The following is a 19,285-nucleotide window of genomic DNA, read 5'->3' on the forward strand; positions in this document are numbered from 1 at the left end:
ATACAGATAATAAAAACACCTGTAACTGGTGATGGGCAGCCTTCAGGAGTTGGGTGAGTGAGCTCGAGCATGCGCATTAAGAGACAAAGGGTACACAAACACCATGGAATACTATGCAGCCATAAAAAAGGATGAGTTCACGTCCTTTGTAGGGACATGGATGCAGCTGGAAACCAACATTCTCAGCAAACTATCACAAGATAGCAAGAACAGAAAACCAAACACTCCATGTTCTCACTCATAGGTGGGAATTGAACAGTGAGATCACTTGGACACAGGAAGGGGAACATCACACACCGAGGCCTGTTGTGGGGTTGGGGGAGGGGGGAGGGATAGCATTAGGAGATATACCTAATGTAAATGACGAGTTAATGGATGCAGCACACCAACATGCCACATGTATACATATGTAGCAAATCTGCACGTTGTGCACATGTACCCTAGAACATAAACTATAATTTAAAAAATAAATTAATTTTAAAAAAAAAGAGACGAAATGGCAGCACAAGACCTTCTGGGGGCACTCCACTGGAAAAGGGAAGAAAGCCTCAGGTGAGCATGCGTACACTTCCTCAAACACACTGCGCATGCTCACCTCCCAAGCACAAGGAGGGCATTGCACATGCAGGCGGCCCACCCTAAGGGAAGAATCATGGGAAAAGTGACACTATATCCTGGAAGTATGCCAATAAAGAACACCCGAAGTCAGAAGGTCAAATGCTGCACTTGACCTCCAAAGTGCCCAGTTGGGTCTTTTCCAAGTGTACTTTTTTCCCCCTGCTCTAAAGCTTTTTAACAAACTTCCACTCCTGCTCTGAAACTTGCCTTGATCTCTTTTTCTGCCTTATGGTCCTCGGTCGAATTCTTTCTTCTGAGGAGGCAAGAATTGAGGTTGCTGTAGACCTGTATGGATTGCCACCAGTAATCAACAAAATTATTGAACGCTAACAGTATTCAATCATTTTATTTATATAGGAAAAATTATCACCTGTTTATCTCCCCATCCTCTTTTTCTTGATGCTCATGCTAGAGATTATAGACTTCCCTGATAACTAAGGGCATTTTACTTTGCTGGCCACCAATAAACGTCCCCCGTAGGGTGAACATGTGCCAAATAGGGCAGGATGTGTGCCCAGAGCACCACATCTACCGTGTGTCAGGGTGGGCTCTGAAGTGGGCCTAGTTTTTTCAGAAATTTACCATTTAGCCAGAGAGAGAAAGGATCTTCTGATGGAAGTGTTAGCAGAAAAGCCAGTGCTCACTTAGGGACAAAACAAAGCTGGGAGAGGGATGAGAGGTGCTGCGGAGGTGGAGTATTTTTCATAGCAAAGGTGGCTTGAGCTGGGCCCCTTGGGGAGGTGAGTCATACTTCAAAATACTGAGGGGAGGAAAGCAGGTGAAGTACAAGTCATTTCCCTCTTTTGATTTTTAGGTTTTAACTCCGTTTGGCAGACTGAGAGAATGCAGTCGGGAAAGCTGTGGGAAAGACACTGAAGGGCAGGAAAGGAGAACCCAGGACAACCCAGTCCCAGCCCTGTTTTCTACTCTCTGCCTCGGGACCCAAGACCATGTGGCCGGGGTACAAACCATGCAGTATCTGGGTAGTAAACAGCACTGTAAGCCAAATAGAGTAAGAGCCTCTGCTCTCTGCTGCCTGATTTACATATCTCTGGGCTGCAAGCAGAAGCCCCAGGTCTACAGTGCAAGGCTTTGAAGGCTTCCCTCAGGCACCCTCTGTGAGAGGACCCTGCTGGCTGGACTTGGCTCCCAGCCATGGCCAGGCCAAGGAGCAGAGGGGAGATAGGGGAAGGCAGAGGATGCCTGGAAGCCCCAGCCCCCTTCTCCTATTTGCCTGAAGGTCTGGAGGGCACTTTCCTGAACCAGTACAGGCAAAACAATGAAAGTCATCTACAGGCAGAGGCAGCACAGTGGGGTGTGTGGAGAGTCACAATGGGGAGGCGGAGTGGGGAAGGAAGAGAGAGAAGGCTGAAGGGAGATCCCATTTGGAAATAAGAAGAAGGCTTTGAACTTGCAGATCTCTCCAACTGAGGCAAAACCCACACTAAACCAGCCCCAGCTGGGTGCCACAGGAGCCTGTGAATAAAATTGAGGGGGAGAATGAGATGACAGTTCCCCCTTCTTAATGCATTCACCCCAAGGTGCTGCTGGGCATCTGTTCCATAATTAACCAGACTCTCCCCTCCACCACCCCCTCCTTCCCCTTCACCTCCTCCTGTGGCTGTTCAAACATTTGCCATAATTATTCCCCCACCCTACTTTTCTAAGGAGCCCTTTGGAAGGAGTTTGCTGTCTGGCTCTTTTTTCTTCCTCCACTTCCCCAGTTCTGGGCAGGGTGACAGCCATCCTGGGCTAGCAGGGGTTTGTGAGCATCCCACTTCCCAGAGGCCACTGTGGTATCCCATCCTTCTCACCCCAGTCAATCAGTGGAACATCTGTTCTCCCCTCAGTGAGGCTCAGTGGGACAGGAAGGCGGAAGGGCATAGCAGGGTATCGGGGGCGGGGGGAGGCATTTTCCATCAGCATGTGATCTCTACCTCCCTCCCCCATGATCTGATACGAAAATCACAGTAGTAATGAAAACTGATGGGACAATGTGGCACACAGAAAATCCTGAGAACTTCTTTCCAATAACAATATTATATTATGAATGATAATAATATGTATTTGAAATGGAAGATCACAGGAAGTTGTCTGGTTATTGTTTATTCTCAGCCTCTGTGGCCACATGTAACACATACTGGGTATTCAGTACATAATTGTTGAAGACATGGATCACTGCTTTATCAAGTACTTTACAAAAGTTGTCTCTACACACAATACTCATGAGAAATAAGTAATAGAATCTGCACTTTAAGGTGAAGAAAATTGAGGCACAGAGAGGTTGACCAACTTCCCCAAGGTCACACAGCTAGTAAGAGACTAAGTCATGATTTGAACACCACGCCCACAGTCTTTCTGTTATTCCATGCTGTCAGGCCACTTCCTTGCATGAAACACTTCAAGAGGAGGTCCCTAATAATGAATTTGCTGTTTCCTCTAGCTATCGTATCATTTTACTGACTCCCACTCATTGCTCAAGTTCAAAGACTCAGTGAAGACATCTACTGATGTGTCTTTTATGGATGAATCTTTTATTACCATGAATCATAGTTTGCTTAATTCAATATCACTATTTCATATCACAAATACTTAGCACATGGTAGATATTCAATAAATGTTTTTAAATTTCTATTTTACGGATAACATTACTGAGATTCAGAGATGGGACTAACTTACCCAAGACCATACAACTAGGCTATTTAAGAAACTACGACTTAAATCTAGAGCTTTTGACTGTGAGTGCAGGAAGCTTTCCAGTAACCCATCAACCACTGAGCCACTGAAATGATGAGAACATAAATCCATTCTATATTAACAAATGAAGTTCTACAATTGTGGTGATTTCTATTTTTTTCTGACAGCTTCTTTTTATATGGCCAACTAATAATCATAAACTTGAGTTATTTCAGTTTTTATCATAATAAAAGTAATATGTTTATTAGAATATTAGAAAACAATGAGAAAAAGTTAAATCAAGAATCTCAAACATTTAAAATTAATATTTTCCTACAGTCTGCTTATGCCTTTTTAAATCTTTGAGATTGTAGTCTTGGAATCCTGCTTTTTTAAAACTAAATATTATAAAATAAACAATTCTCTATTTACTTTGTTTCCCTATTTACTACTTAAAAATCATCATTTAATATGCCTTGATAATTATTTTTTAATGACTAAAAAATATCTGCCGTATAGAATGTCAATGAATCATTGTCCCCAAATTGCTGGAAAATTTTTGACTTAAAAAAAAATATCATACTATGGGCCAGTTGCGGTGGCTCACACCTGTAATCCCAGCACTTTGGGAGGTTGAGGCGGGCAGATCACGAGGTCAGGAATATGAGACCAGGCTGGCCAGCATGGTGAAACCCCATCTCTACTAAAAATACAAAAATTAGCCAGGCGTGGTGTAGCACGCCTGTAGTCCCGGCTACTCAGGAGGCTGAGGCAGAAGAATCACTTGAACTCGGGAGACAGAATTTGAAGTGAGCGGGATCACACCACTGCACTCCAGCATGGACGACAGAGCGAGACTCTATCTCAAAAAAAAAAAAAAAAAATCATAATACAAAGCACATTGTTTTCTTTCTGATTTTCAGAACACTTTTTTGGAATAGTTTTCTAGGAAAGAAATTATTGAGTCAATGGGTATGAACATTTTCAAGGCTGTTAGCATAGATTGCCAAATTGCTTTCCAAATGAGTTGTACTAATTTTCGTTCCCACTAACAGTGATTTGGATATTCCCATCACTTTAAATTTGCTAATTTATTTAAAACACACACACATTTAATCACAACGTTTTGAATTGCAATGTGAAAGAAATTTCAGAGATGATTTAGCTAGCCTCTTCTACTACCTCTTTTATACATTAGGCAACTGAGGTCCAGTCAGTTCAGTGACTTGCTCAAAGTCACAAAAACAGAGGGATGAGCTGAGCTAGGGCCAGGTCTTCTGACCCCCACTTCTCTGCACTGTCTCCCAGAGATCTGAAAATCATTTGGGAGCCTATTTATCTGCTCAATAGAAGTGTTGCAGAGTTGCCATCACTTGATGTCTTAATTTGGATTATACCTTCAAGGGAAGCAGCTCTTGAAATATCTGAACCAGGCAAGTAACAAATTTCCCCACCATGGTGAGAAAAGGGTATTTCCTGATAGCGCTCTTCTATCTGCCAGGGTTCTGCAGGGAACCTTGTATCTACTTATCACTTCTTGCTGGCTCAGGCTTCTGGAACTCTGTTAGCCCTGCTTGACATGCACCTTGGCAGCTTTTACTGCATCCTTCCTGTGAGCTTCTGCTTTCCCTGTCCCTGCTCAGCACGATGACAGCCTACCTCATTTTCAACCTCAGGCCGAGCAGAAGTGTTGTTCCTGCCCAGTTGGCCAAATTTCCCTGATTGCTAAGTAATTCCAGGCTCTTCTCAGGAGGGCTGAGTGAGCTTCAAGTTAAGCCTCTCCTCCAAGGCCTTGCCTGGTTCTCAGTCATTATCAGAACTATAGCAGAGGTATGTAGATACTCTTCCTCCACCAGGGGCCAGATGCCTAGTTTGGGCTGGTTGCTCCCTCAAAATGTAGCCTACACAGTTCTATGGGAGGCAGAATGCATACATCACCCACATAGCATCCTAGGTGACTTTAATACCCAGCCTCTAAACCATGTTATGCCATGGCCATGCAAATCCTTCTAAAATATTGCTCACTTCGACTTGTTTCTACTTAGAAACCTATCCATTACTGTGAGTCAAAATGGCTAACTTGGCTTTTAAGCCCCTTCCTATATGTTACATCTGTCTCCCACTAGTTACTCCTAGTTCATTGTATGCCAGCCTAGAGAGAAAAGGCATACAAAGAAAGGGGAGAGAGGCTGAATGACATGAGAGCGTTACAGGCAAAGTGAGGATACTACTCAGCCTGGTTGTAGAAAAGAAAGCATGTTCTGGGGATAGTAAGGGGGTTGTGCTGTCTACTTTGCCTAGAATGTTCTTTCTCATCTTCTCCCTAGTGGACCACTCATTCTTCACAGCCCAGTTCCTAAACCACCTCTGAAGCTTTCCATAACCTACCCTGCCTCCAAACTTCCATTGCTTTCCTGACTCGTCCTAAAGCTTCCAGTCCATACCTCTGCTATGCCATTTTGCACACTAAATAACACATTTTGTAAATGCCTTACTCCCCCACAACTAAATATGCATACTTTTTTTTTGAAACGGAGTCTGGCTCTGTCGCCTAGCCTGGAGTTCAGTGGTGCAATCTCAGCTCACTGCAAGCTCTGCCTCCCAGGTTCCCGCCATTCTCCTGCCTCAGCCTCCTGAGTAGCTGGGACTACAGGCGCCTGCCACCACGCCCGGCTAATTTTTTGTATTTTTAGTAGAGATGAGGTTTCACTGTGTTAGCCAGGGTGGTCTTAATCTCCTGACCTATGATCCACCCTCCTTGGCCTCCCAAAGTGCTGGGATTACAGGTGTGAGCCACCACGCCCGGCCTATGCATACTATTTTTTTTTTTAACATGGGCCTATGTCTGTTTATCTTTTTTATCCCAGTGTCTAGTACTTCTCTTGCAATGGGTGGATGACCAAAACATGTGCAAAAATAATGAAAACAATATGTAAGTCAGGATTATTCCTGGATGGAATGAATGAAAGAGTGAATGAATGAATGAGTTATAGAGGTATAACTGGAAAAGACTTGCTTGAGGAATTCTCCAGGCATTTGTTGTAACTGTGCTACCTGGGATGGACACAGGTATTGGTAACATAAATTGGCACTTTTTAAATAGGATATGGGCATGCAGCCATGTGACTGGCAGCTTTGCAGAACATTAAACATGGGATATAATAAATAAAGATTGATCAATAAACAAGCTTGACAGTTTTCTTTAGAAGAGCCTGAGACTAAAATTGCGACATGTAAGCTCTAGAGCCAGAATATTCTATATGCCCTTGGCCAGTTAGAAGCAATTCTATTTTTTTCCATAGCACAGCACACATTATGAACCATAGGTGGTCATTTCTAGGAACCTGTGACATTCCCTAACCAGTCTCATATCTATTAAGGAGAGGACAGTTTGAATACAGAGCTAACCATTCCATAGCCAGGAGAAAATTCAGAGATTAAGGTTCCATACGTCTCTTGACTTGATCACTAGATGATTTGCCAGCACTAAAAACATTCATGGCAGAATTACGCCTGGTCAGGTATTTAAAGAAGTCTTCATACACTCTAATTTAAGGATCTTTGGGGAAAATGAGACACTGTCATTTAACACAATCTTTAAATCGAATGGAGTCATTCTTGCCAAGTGGCCTAACGGCTGCTGGTGGAACATCAGTCAATTTTTGCCCTTCTCTTTTAGATGCATGTCTGCATTTTGTAATTGAATCTACATGTGGCACTTGGGTATTTTTAAAATCTAGAGGTTGGAAATACTTATTGGAAGAGGCTGGTTTACAGGTTGGGGGTTTGGCATTGGCAGCAGCTAAGGGACTCTGAGAACATGGCAGAATTAGGGTTAGCCAGAGGCAGAGGGAATGTGGAAAAGGCCAGGTTTGGCTTAAGAGCCTAGCGCCAGCTGCTATAACCTGGCAAAGGGATAAGTAATTTTTTCACAGCCAGCAGTAAAATGAAACTTATGGAAACAATAAAGTAAATGTTCTGTTAGCCAGTAAGTCAAATTAGAGAAGATTAGATTTTTCCAACCATGCCTGAAAATCAAGGTAATTTGGTGGTCTAAGGATAGCCAGGAAATTAATGATATTTCAGGCTCAGAGTTAATGATATACATCAAAGATTGGCAAACTACGGCCCCAGGTCAAATCCAATGCACTGCATATTTGTAGACTCACCAGGAAAGAATGATTTTTACATTTTTAAACAGTTGAAAAGGAAAATCAAAAGACTACTATGTTGTGACACATGAAATCATATGAAATTTGGATTTCAGTGTCTATAGATAAGGTTTTCTTGAAACTCAGCCACACTTATTTGTTTAAGTAGTATCTAAAGCTGCTTTTGTGCCACAATGGCAGCGTCAAGAGACTGCAAAAGAGAGCACATAGCTTGCAAAGACTCAAATATTTATTTACCATCTCGTCCTTTTCAGAAGTAGTTTGCTGACTTCTCATATACATGGTCAAATTAGATAAGCTCAGGGCCCATTCCTGGTGAGGTGAAGGCAACCTGAAACACAGCACAAGGAACAAAGTTTCAAGTGAGAAAAGAATTTAGAAGAACCCTGGTTCAGCCTTCTAGTCCGTAGAACGTCCTGCGAGAGCCATCCAGGCATGGGGACTAACAATTTCAGGAATCTCAGCTCATTCTCAAACACCTTTACTCTACCTATTTGAGAAAAATGTTTCTAATGTTGAAAGAAAACAATCCCTACCCCCATCCCAGCATGGGCTTTTTTACCTATAAATGTTTTCTACACTAAAAGGGCATTAATCACAGTGCTTCTTGGTCAAGGAGTGGACTCCTACCCCATTCCATGGCTTAACACTTTACGTCTGAAGGAACTTTAACATTCATTGTCTAATTCTGCCCTTAAAACATCTTCCCGGGAGCGGGCCTGCATAATTATTCTTCACACAGATGAAGAATCTGAAGGTTGATGTGTTGCCCCACCACAAATTCACATGTTGAAGCTTTAACTCTCAATGTTATTTACTGTATTTGGAATGCAGCCTTTAGGGAGGTAATTACGATTAAATGAGGTCATAATGGCAAGGCCTTAATTCAATAGTACTGGTGTTTTATAGGAAGAGGAAGAGACACTGTGGGGGCTCCCCTGACCCATTCAGAGAAAAGACCATCTGAAGACCTAGGGAGAAGGCACCAGCTACAAGCCTAGAAGAGAACCTGCATCAGAAACCAACCCTGATGGTACCTTAATCTTGGACTTCTAGCTTACAGAGCTGTGAGAAAATAAATGTCTGTGTTTAAGCCACCTAGTTTGTGCTATTTTCTTATGGCAGCCCTCGCAAACTAATACAAATAACAAGGTTAAATAACATGTTCAAAACGATACAGCTTCCCAGCAGCAGAACAGAGACTAGTCACTCACTTCAAAAATATTTATTAAGCACCTACTAAGTGCAAGGAGTCTTCTGGGGGAGATAAGGATTACACAAAGAATCAAAGCAATACAAATTTTAAAAGAGCTACCACAGAGATATGCATGGTTCACTGAGCTGTAAACAAGATGAAGTGATTTCTTCAGGTTGGTAAAGGAGGCTACCCTAAGACACAGATGAACTGAGATCTGAAAAGTGAAGAAAAGTTTATTAACCGAAGGAGGATAAGAGTGAATTTCTAAAGAGAGGCCATGTGCAAAGACCCTATGGTAGCCAAAAGCATATTGTGTTCAAGGAAATGAGAGAAGGTCAATGTGACTGGAATAGAAAGAGGTGTGAATAGCATACGATGAGGCTGAAAAGGCAAGAACTGGCCAGACTTCTTGTGGTCTTGTCAGCCATGTTAAGTGATTGTGTCTTTATTTTAAGAGCATTTGGAAGTGTTAAAGCACTTTCAACATGAGAATGACTCTTTTACAATTTCCCGTTAGAAATAAAAACTCTGACTGCAGTGTGGAAAACAAGAGGTTGGAGAAAGTCAAGGGGGCTACAGGAAGACCAGTTAAAAGACAATTACAGTAGACAAAATGAGGGATGCATGTAGCTTGGACCACTAAGGTTGCTTTAAAGACATAGAGAAGGAAATGATTATGAGACCTATTTATGTGGTAAAAACATTAGGACTTTTGATTGATGGAGGATGGTATCAAGAGGAAGATGTCAAGTGTGACTTCTTGATCTCTGTACATTTATTAGAATGGAAGAAGTGACAGTAACATTTACTGAGATGTGACATAGTACAAGAAAATGTTGATGGCTTTCAGTCAAAGACCAGCAAGTGCGGGCCTGCAGCTGAATAAGATTGGGCACGCTGACTTGTTGCAACAAGAGAGAATGCACACAGTGGGGAAGCATAGAAGATCTCAGAAAGAGACTGTTAGGCGGGACTATTACATAACTCAGACTTCTTTTAGGTGATGTGGAGATGATACAAGGAAATGGGAGTTTGCTCTGCTTTGAATGCTGTCAGGAAGCAGAGATATTTCTATAATTGGGTATCTTCATAATTCTTACCCAGAGGGCTGAATGAAGCTAAAGTTGTGATTATGATTGGTAATGACAAAATAGGCATGTGTATCCAGGAGGAGGTGATGTTTGCTCGTTTTTGTGTTAAGGACAATTGTGCTTTTGGATCGTGTTTTTGTCCTGTCTGAATGGCCTTACCTGATGTTGGTGTGCTTTGACATTGTTTATGTGCCACAAGGGAACACCACAGCCTAGCTGTAAATGACAGGAAGTGCCTAGAAAATTGATAGCCTAATGCATAAAACCAGGTGAGTTCCTTGCCGTCAGGGCTACTTTTCTCATTCTCAGGCCCCGCTTTTGGCCAAAGGCACATAAGAGGGGCCTGATACTCATCTAGAATGTTCATGTCTCACCATTGCTGAGTTTTTGCTGGTTAGGTGATTGTACCAGCCATGTGGTCTATACCCCACAGGTATGGAACCAGGTTTATTCCCTTTGTTGAAGGACAAGTTGCTTATCATCTGACAAGACGGTGGTTGCACAGTGGCATTTACGACTCTGGGCAAGATACATCGGCCCACTGCAACACAGGCAATTATCTGAAACAGAAACAAAAATTGTTATTAGTTCTTGTAATAGACCCTGAAGACAGGGACCTAGATTACCAAACCCAGGCAATGAAAACATGTCTCAAATTTCAAATGGTTTTTTCTAGAAATCCAAGAGGCTTTTTTCTTAGCCTAATTATAGATTTTTCTTCCTAGGTGCAACTAAAAGTGTTTGCTACAGCATAAATTTCTCCCTGGCTAGCTAAGAGGAAATTAAGACCTACATGATTACTCATGACAACATTAGCTAATGAATCTAAATGTAAACTGTTTAGTTGGGCTTCCAGAGCAGAAGTTGTATAATTCATGATATCCTATAGGGTGATAGATAAGTTCAAGATCACCCGTTTTATGGGCATAGTCTAGAGAGTGTTTTCTGTAACTGCCACTGTATCATCACTTAATTAGCATCCCCTGCAATGCTCTAAATTCTTTCCTACCTTACATCTAGCCATACCAGAAAAGTCCATCATAATGTGCTTCCCTTTTCCTTGGAAAAATATATGGGAATATAAAAATTACAGTTGTTCCTCCATATTGGATGGGGATTGGTTCCAGAATCCTCCACCCTCTAACCAAAGATACCAGAATCTGAGGATGCTCAAGTCTCTGATATAAAATGGCATCATATTTGCATATAACCTATGCACATCTTCCTTATACCTAATACCTAATACAATGTAAATGCTCTGTAAGTCGCTATTATACTGTATTTTATTCATATTAATGTTATTGTTGTACTATTGTTTTTTATTGTTTTTTCCCAAATATTTTCATTTTATCCCTAGTAGCATCTGTGGATGTAGAACCATGCATACAGAGGGCTGACTGTATATATTATAAAAAGTTTTGTTTATTTCACTCTTATTTACCGAGCCAAAACTATTGAAAGACAACAGACCAAAAATACTGAATATAAATATATATATATAGCTTCTTCTTCATTAAAGATAAATGATCAAGTTGAGCTTTCCATGAGTGCAATGGTTTCCATTCCATGTAGAGAAAACACAGACTGCATATCATGGTCTATAAGGTTCTCCATGATCTGACCTGGTTTCTCCCAACCTTACCCCTGACGCAATCCTTCATATTCACAACACTCAAGCCACATCACCCTGCTCTCAATTGCTTGACCTATTCCAGTGTTCTCTTTCCTATCTCCAGGCTTCACACACCCTTCAGGGAATACTCTTCCTCTAGCATTCACAGTGTTGATTCCTACTCATATATTACCCCAGCTCATATATCACTTCCTCCAAGAAGTGAACTCCTCCACCTAAATCAGTACCTTCAACTCATTCTTCCTCAGGTACTTCAGTTATCACAATCAGATCTGATCTACAGCAATCTATATCACCCCATATTTATATATTAGATATTAGATATAATAGATATATATTAGATACAATATATTATATAGCAAATATTATATATTATATATAGATTATTATATATTATCTATGATATATAATATGTATATATTATATTATATATGATATATAATAATATATTGTGTTAGATATAATAGATATATTATATATAATAGATATAATATATAATATATATAATATGTATATATTATATATTATATATAATATGTATATAGTGTATTATATATAATATATAATAATACAATATTATAATATATACATTATATATTATATACATTCTATATTATATATACTATAATATATTTTTATAATATTATATGTAATATAATATATTCTATATTATATACATTAATAATATAATATATACATATTATATATATATATATTATATGTCTATTATATCTAATGTATCTATTATATCTAACATATAATATCTATTATGTCTAATATATATAATATCTGTCACCTGATCAGATCCAATCTGATCAATGTCTGTCTCCTCCCTCTAATGATAAGCAAACTTTTTCTGTAATGGGCCAGATAATATCTCAGGCTCTGTGTGCCATACATTCTCTGGCAACTACTCAGCTCTGACATTGTAGTGCAAAGCAATCATAGATAATATATAAAATAATGACCATGACTATGTTCCAATAAAATTTCGTTTACAAAAACAAGCAGTAGCAGTATCTGGCTCATGGGTCATGGATTCACAACCCCTGCTCCAGACTGACTATAACTTCATACAAGCAGGGAGCATGTCCATTTTGTCACACTATATGCTTAGTATCTAGCACAGGGTAAGTGCTCAAACAAATACTTATTGAAGACACGCATGAATTTGTTATAGCAAATCCCTACAACACTGCAACAATGACTTTAAAATAATTCCTCTACCTTCCTTCCTGTCCTTCCCCAGTTAACTCTGAATACTCAAATCACGACCATCTGTCTCACCCATTGTTTTGATCAGATTACTTCCCTGCTGAGGAGCTGAAGTTAATTTTCTGTTGCATTGTGCATAAAATTTAATTATTTTAATCGCTTAGGAGAGCATTTGCTGTCATAGAAAAGGGATTGGATCCTGAAGTCAAAGACATAGGCTTAGAATCTCAGTTTTACCATTTACAAGTTTTATGACCTTTGGGTTAAACTACACAGGAGATATTTAATTCATGTAATGGAAAATCCAGAGACACAGTGAGAATCAGAGCATTTAATCAAGAGCCTAAATGGTGTCATTAAGTCTCTATATCTTTAGGTCTCGTTTCTCTGCCTTCTGCAGTGTCAGTTTCATTGCCAGTTGGGTTTATCTTATAAGATCAAATGGCTACATTAGTTTCAGGCTTCACATCTGCATATTACACCAACCTGAGTATTGCAGAAAAACAGGGATGCTTCTTTCTGAGAACCTCCCAAACAGACCTCTCTCTGTGGTTTTTCCTGCTTAAATGGACCATTTCCCTATTCTTGAACCACTCTCTGAGGCCAAGGGGAATGCCATGAGTGGCTTAGATCTGGGTCATCAAAATCAGTCACTAAGGTGAAGGGCATGTCCTGATTGGCATGGATCTTTCAAGGCCCAACCCTGACACTGGTGTTCAGTCCTTGTAAGTGCATGGCCCTGCAAATAACAATCATTTCAAATTAGTTAACTTCTCCTGTTCACACTACCTGTATGTAAAATAAAAATGATACCAATTCTGAACTTATTATGATAATTAAATGATTAAATGAAGTGATATACATACTATATATGTGTGTGTGTATTGCATTGTGCATAAAATTTAACTATTTTAATCACTTAGGAAAGCACTTGCTGTCATAAAAAGGGATTGCATCCTGAAGTAAAAGACCTGGCTTAAAAATCTCAGTTTTTATCATTATAAAATGTATGACCTTTGTGTTAAAATACACAGGGGATATTTAATTCATGTAATAGAAAGTCCAAAGACATAGTGAGTTCCAGAGCATTTAATCAAGAGCCTCAGTGGTGTCATTAAAGGCTCTATGTCTTTAACTGTCTTTTTCCTGCCTTTTGCATATATAACCCTCTATACAGCAGGGAGAGGGAGAGACAGCAAGAGTAAGCAAGCTTGGAGCATAGTGGATATCGCATAAACTGTGTTATTTCCTCAGCCCTCTTTCTCTCAAGGTGCTTCAAATGACTTCTACCCATTGTGTCCTGTCATTACCTAACAAGCCTGATTTGTTTAACTGGACCCTGATTCACACTCTGGGTATGAAAATCCTAAAGTGTAATTAAGTGTGTAGAAACTTTAAAACCAGCAAAAACACCACTCTTCCTTCAAACCCATGACCTTTGTCATTATTCCCAATATTATCCTTATCACCACCATCACTGACATCAGTGGAAATCACCAGTTAAGCAAGTTCTTTGGCTTGACTAAGTCTGACTGCAGCTACCTATTTAATCTGGTGTTTTTGGAGGATTGGGAGGGACTGGGCCAGCTTCTTTGGTAGCCCCTTGCCAGAGAGAGGAAAAGACCTCAGGAACATAGTGTGCAAGCAGGACAGGGAAGAGCAAAGAGGCAAAATGCTACGTATTTTTAGTATGACTAGTAAAAATCCTGACATTGTAAAATGCTTAAAAACACTTGCTTTACCTTCCAATAGAATTGTCAAAGTGTTATCTGTGGAAGAAAAATTCTCCTGTGGGCAGATGTATGAGAAGACATATGATGGCACATTGCAGGCTGTTACCCCACTACTCACAACCTGCAGCTTCCCAGTGGGCATCATCCTACCTCCTAGTAAATCAGCCAAGCTCAGCCCCTCCAAATCTTATTACAAATCCATGGCCTGCTGTGTCCTTTCCTCTGGCTGTAGAGGAGGTCGGGTGAGTGCAGGGAGGGGCTATCAGTGCCAAGAAAAGCAGGCAATGGTCCCCTTGTTGAAGCTGGGCTAAAGCTGTTTCAGTGCAGTATGAATTTTGCTAAAATTATCCCTGTTGAAATTATATATTCCAGTTTAATGTTTCAAACCCCTGATTGATTGCTCAAGTTTGAGCTGTGATAACAGTGGTTGGTGCTCTTCAAGAGGCTGAAAATGCCAGCTCTTGAGAAAATGACAGTTCTTTGAAAAATAATCAGGTTCACGGCACATCTCTCTTCAATAGAAAGATTATCACTGGGTTCACAAAATTATCTATGATGGCCTTTTTCCCCAGCACTCATGGTCCTTTACTACTAACTAGAGATCCTGTGAAAAGAGAAGAGCCATTTCATTTTAACTTCCTGTTGATGTCCATTATTCTTTCACTACCCTTCTCATCACAAAGGATATTTTGCTAGAAAATAAATTCCTTCTGTATGGTTTGAACATTTTTTTCCTAGAAAGTAGAGGATAGGGTTAGATGACCCCCGGTGTTCCTTTGTATCCTTGGAATTTTGTGAGTCTAGGATTCCTGTTCTGGAATTGTCAGAAATGTATTATGCCGTTTCTGCTACTTATGAAATTAATCAACATTGATGGCAAGAGCTACAGAGAAGGAAGATGAGCAATAATGGAGATGCTGCTGCTGCTGCTAACATGGGGGTGAAGAATTCTTCCTTGGGGGGCAGGAGGGCAGGTTTAAAGTGTAATAATCTTTTAAATTTAATTTCCAAAGAACCTGCTGACCTTTGCTTCCTCTTACTGAAAGTTAGAAATAACAAATTAAAAATCCACAAGGGTAGAAGTGATGGCATTAAGATAAGAGTGCCAGCTTTGAATATTTGTAAACTATGGCTTAGATCCAGGACCTCCAGGCCTAAGATAAATATAATACGTTTGAAATCAATTAAAGATCCAGTAATTTTTGGCCCCTGAAGAAAAGCCATAGAAGTGATATTTCTTGTAAGTTTCCAAGCTTTTAGTCTTCTATCAACTCCTTAGGATAAAGTGAGCATTCATTCCCTCCAAATGCAAAGGCTACAATCCATGTAACTGAGTTGACGATTACACATGGGGCCATGTAGATGTATTTATAACTGGTATGATATACAGCTCTTTGTTTCAAATACTAAAAACAAGATGATTCTGGCACATCATAAGTAAGTACAAAGATAGGCTTATCTAGTCAAATGATGAAAATAAATTTAATAATAACAGCCCACCAGGAAAAAACAACTGCTCATCTGAATCTAAAGGAAACTTTTCCTGCCATCTGCTGTTGTTAGCATTTTATAATGCCATATTTGCCTGCTCTCTTCCAGAGCCTAGCACTGCTAAGCTCCTCATATTGAGTAAGCAACTAGGCAGGAGAACAGAGCAGTTAGAGGGATGGGCGTGAATACAAAAGGCACTTCGCTATCTCCAGACTCAGAGTGCCATTTTTACCAACAGAGTAGACATCAGCAGGGCAGGTATCAAAGCAGGACTTCTCCTGGAAAGCTTTCGTCATGGGACTGAAAGACAAAAAAGAACTATGGAAGTGAAGACTTGGGTGAGCTCAGAGATCACAGAGGCCATCAGATAGAGTCACTTGACTACACCAGTCTCCTACTGCCCTCCCCACAAGTACCATGCAACATGAAACTAGTTGGGTCTAAGGCTGTGACAGAGAGGGTCTGCCGAGTGGAAGAACACATGCATGACGGCATTGTCAGCAAATGCACTGAGCCATTTATAAATATTCCAAAGCCTGGGACAGTGTAGAAGCACATTAGAGGAGAAACAGGATCTTCATAAATAAAGAATCAGGCATGGTTGGGGGTGGGGGTGTTATTTGATGTTTTCCTATAAAGAGAAGAGCTTAGGAAACAAGGTAATTAAATGATTATGGGCCCAGGTGGCTCTTATCCCACACGCTTAGGGGGCAGGGAAAATGGAATTAAGGAAGCTATGAGTAGAGGGCAGCATGCAAGTTCTATCCATCATTCCCCAGGGAGCCTGTTTGCTTGCACTGTGCTCCCTGCTAAGAAGGAAGGAAAATCCTACTGTGGATTAGGCTCAGTGCCCAAAGGGGCTGCAGTGTGGCCATGTTTCTCAGAGGGAGAATAACCAAGCTGTGAAAAGGGCTCAGACCTTCCCCAAGAAAGATAGTTTGGACCCCTGTGAAGACTTTCCATGAACTCCCCATGCAAAATAGAACTCCTGATAGGAATCTTGGCAGAAAACTTTCAACCAGAGAAGGCCTGATTAACTGCCATCTTTGGACACCTAGTAGGGCCCACACAGGCCCCATAGCAGGGTTTCTCCAAGACCTGTGCTTAGCAGGAGCCTAAGTCAGCTGGAAGAACAGTTGAAGATAGGCTGGATGAGCCATGTCTGCATGTTCTGCTCCTGTCCATGACCTACAGCTGTGTCTGGCAAAGAAGAACCACATGTTGACAATAAAAACTGATGAGATTGTTGGGAGATATTGGTCCATGAAGGGATAGGCTAGTAGTTGGCACAGCTCCATCCAGATGGTTATTACAGAAAGATAGACCCTGATGGCTGCGGTGGAAATTGGCCTGGAGCATGGAGATATGGTTCTTAAGGTTTTCATTTTGGTTTGTTTTGGTTTGTTTTTTGCTGAGAGGGAAAGTGGGAAAGAGGGTTCAGGTATATACATAAAATGAAAGCTATAGGTCAGCTTCGCCCCTGAAGAAATGCATAGGTATGTGATTTGGCTTTAAATCTGGGGACCTCACAGAAGCCTGAAGTCTGTGTGTGTGCCCAAGGTTAAGAACCCCTGCTCAGAGATGTTTTCTGATAGAACAGATGAGGATATGTATATATATACATACCATGTTCTCACTTATAAGTGGGAACTAAATATTGGGTACTCATGGACATAAATATGGCAACAATAGACACCAGGCACTACTGGGAGAGAGGGAGAAGGGCAAGAATTAAAAAAATATCTGTTGGACGCTATGCTCACTACCTGGTGACAGGATCAATTGTATCCCAAACCCTAGCATCATGCAAGACACCTATGGAACAAACCTGCACATGTATCCACCAAATCTGAAATAAAAGTTGAAATTCAAAAAAGGAAAAGAAGATCTTAAGAATCCAACCAGGCTAGGTGGGATGGCTCACACTTGTAATCCCAGCATTTTGGGAGGCCAAGGCAGGCAGATCCCTAGATCAAGAGATCAAGACCATCCTGGCCAACATCCTGTCTCTACTAAAAATACAAAAATTAATTGGACATGGTGGCATCCAGTTGTAGCCCCAGCTACTCAGGAGGCTGAGGCAGGAGAATCACTTGAACACAGGAAGCAGAGGTTGCAGTGAGCCAAGATCATGCCACTGCACTCCAGCCTGGTGACAGAGCGAGACTCTGACAAAAAAAAAGAAAAGAAAAGAAAAAAAAGAATCCAATCAAATTTCAAGGCCAGTTCAAAAAGGTATCAGAAACAAACTGATCACTGGGTCATTCTGTCAATTGATGAAGGACCCAAAGGGGTGGATGGAGCTTAGAGTGTCTGATTGACAGAAAGAAGGGATAGTACCTCCTTTGGCTCAGGCAATTCTGCATGTACTTTATACCACTTAATGCCTCTCAATGATTCTCATATTATTGATGAAGAAATCAAGGTTCAGAGAGTTTAGAGAACCTGTACAGGATTGTAGAGCAAATAAGGAAAGGACCCAAGCACAAAATGCAGGCAAGTTGACTCAACACTTAGACATTTTTTAAACTCACACCACACAATCTTCCCTTTATATGCCACCCTTGGATTACACAGAGAAATAAATTCATTCATTGTTTTTTAAAAAACCAATCTGAGTATATATTGCCTTCAATAATCTAGAATAAAAGATTTATTCAGAAGCAGCGAAGAGAAAGAAATACAAAATATCATGTAAATGAACTGGCAACTTGTAAAACTTAGGCTAATGGGGAGTGGGCAACCAGAACAGGACCTCGCCACACAATGTGGAATAGCCAGAGAGGCTTCCAAGGGGAAATGGTGTTTTGAGTCAGCTCTAAAACCCAGTAGAATCCTGAATTGACTCAACCTTACATAGAACCTGGGTTTAGATAGACTAAAATATTCTAAAAGTTAACCTCAAATATTACTTTTAATATGCTAGAATATTTATGGAAGGCAGAAAATGGAATTCTTGAACACAGAAAAGTTTCTCAGTTCTTAAACCTCAATTCCTTGACAGTCTTTGATAAACAATAGCTAATTTCATTGAGCACTTATTATCTGCCAGGTACTGTATTAATTCACTTAATCCTCAAAAAAATTAATGGATTGCGATTATTACCATCCACGTTTTAAAATGACATCAACTTGGCCAAGATAGAACAGGTAGGAAATGGAAGATGTAGGATTTAGACCCTGATGGTCCAGCACTGATGGGCTTCTTCTAACTATAGTACATGTTGACAAATTGGCGTGGTTGGGAGTTTGGGGAACCTGGGTTAGTATACCACATTGACAGGGCCAAGGGAAATCTAGAAAGATTATATGTGACCAAGGACTTGGTATGCACTGGGGTGCACAAATTATTATGTTGTGAAAGTAAAGGTCATCAGATTATCAGTTTTTGAGTAAACTACCTGAAACCGAAGGAGGAGGAATATCTATTTATCAGATCTTTCCCTCTGGCAAACAAC

At 40.5% G+C, this 19,285-nt stretch overlaps 1 long non-coding RNA gene across 1 annotated transcript; it reads right to left on the reverse strand.

Moving 5' to 3' along the window:
* Positions 1-7,709: 7,709 nt before the first annotated feature.
* On the reverse strand, positions 7,710-15,106 carry LOC117063825. Its single transcript, XR_004429100.1, has 3 exons — positions 14,346-15,106; positions 10,130-10,315; positions 7,710-7,797 (listed from the first exon to the last, which is right to left on the reverse strand). It is a non-coding gene; the product is annotated as an uncharacterized LOC117063825 (long non-coding RNA).
* Positions 15,107-19,285: the final 4,179 nt, after the last annotated feature.

Source organism: Trachypithecus francoisi, unplaced genomic scaffold (assembly GCF_009764315.1).
Source record: "Trachypithecus francoisi isolate TF-2019V2 unplaced genomic scaffold, Tfra_2.0 Lachesis_group19, whole genome shotgun sequence".
In the NCBI taxonomy this organism is placed as follows: domain Eukaryota; kingdom Metazoa; phylum Chordata; class Mammalia; order Primates; family Cercopithecidae; genus Trachypithecus; species Trachypithecus francoisi.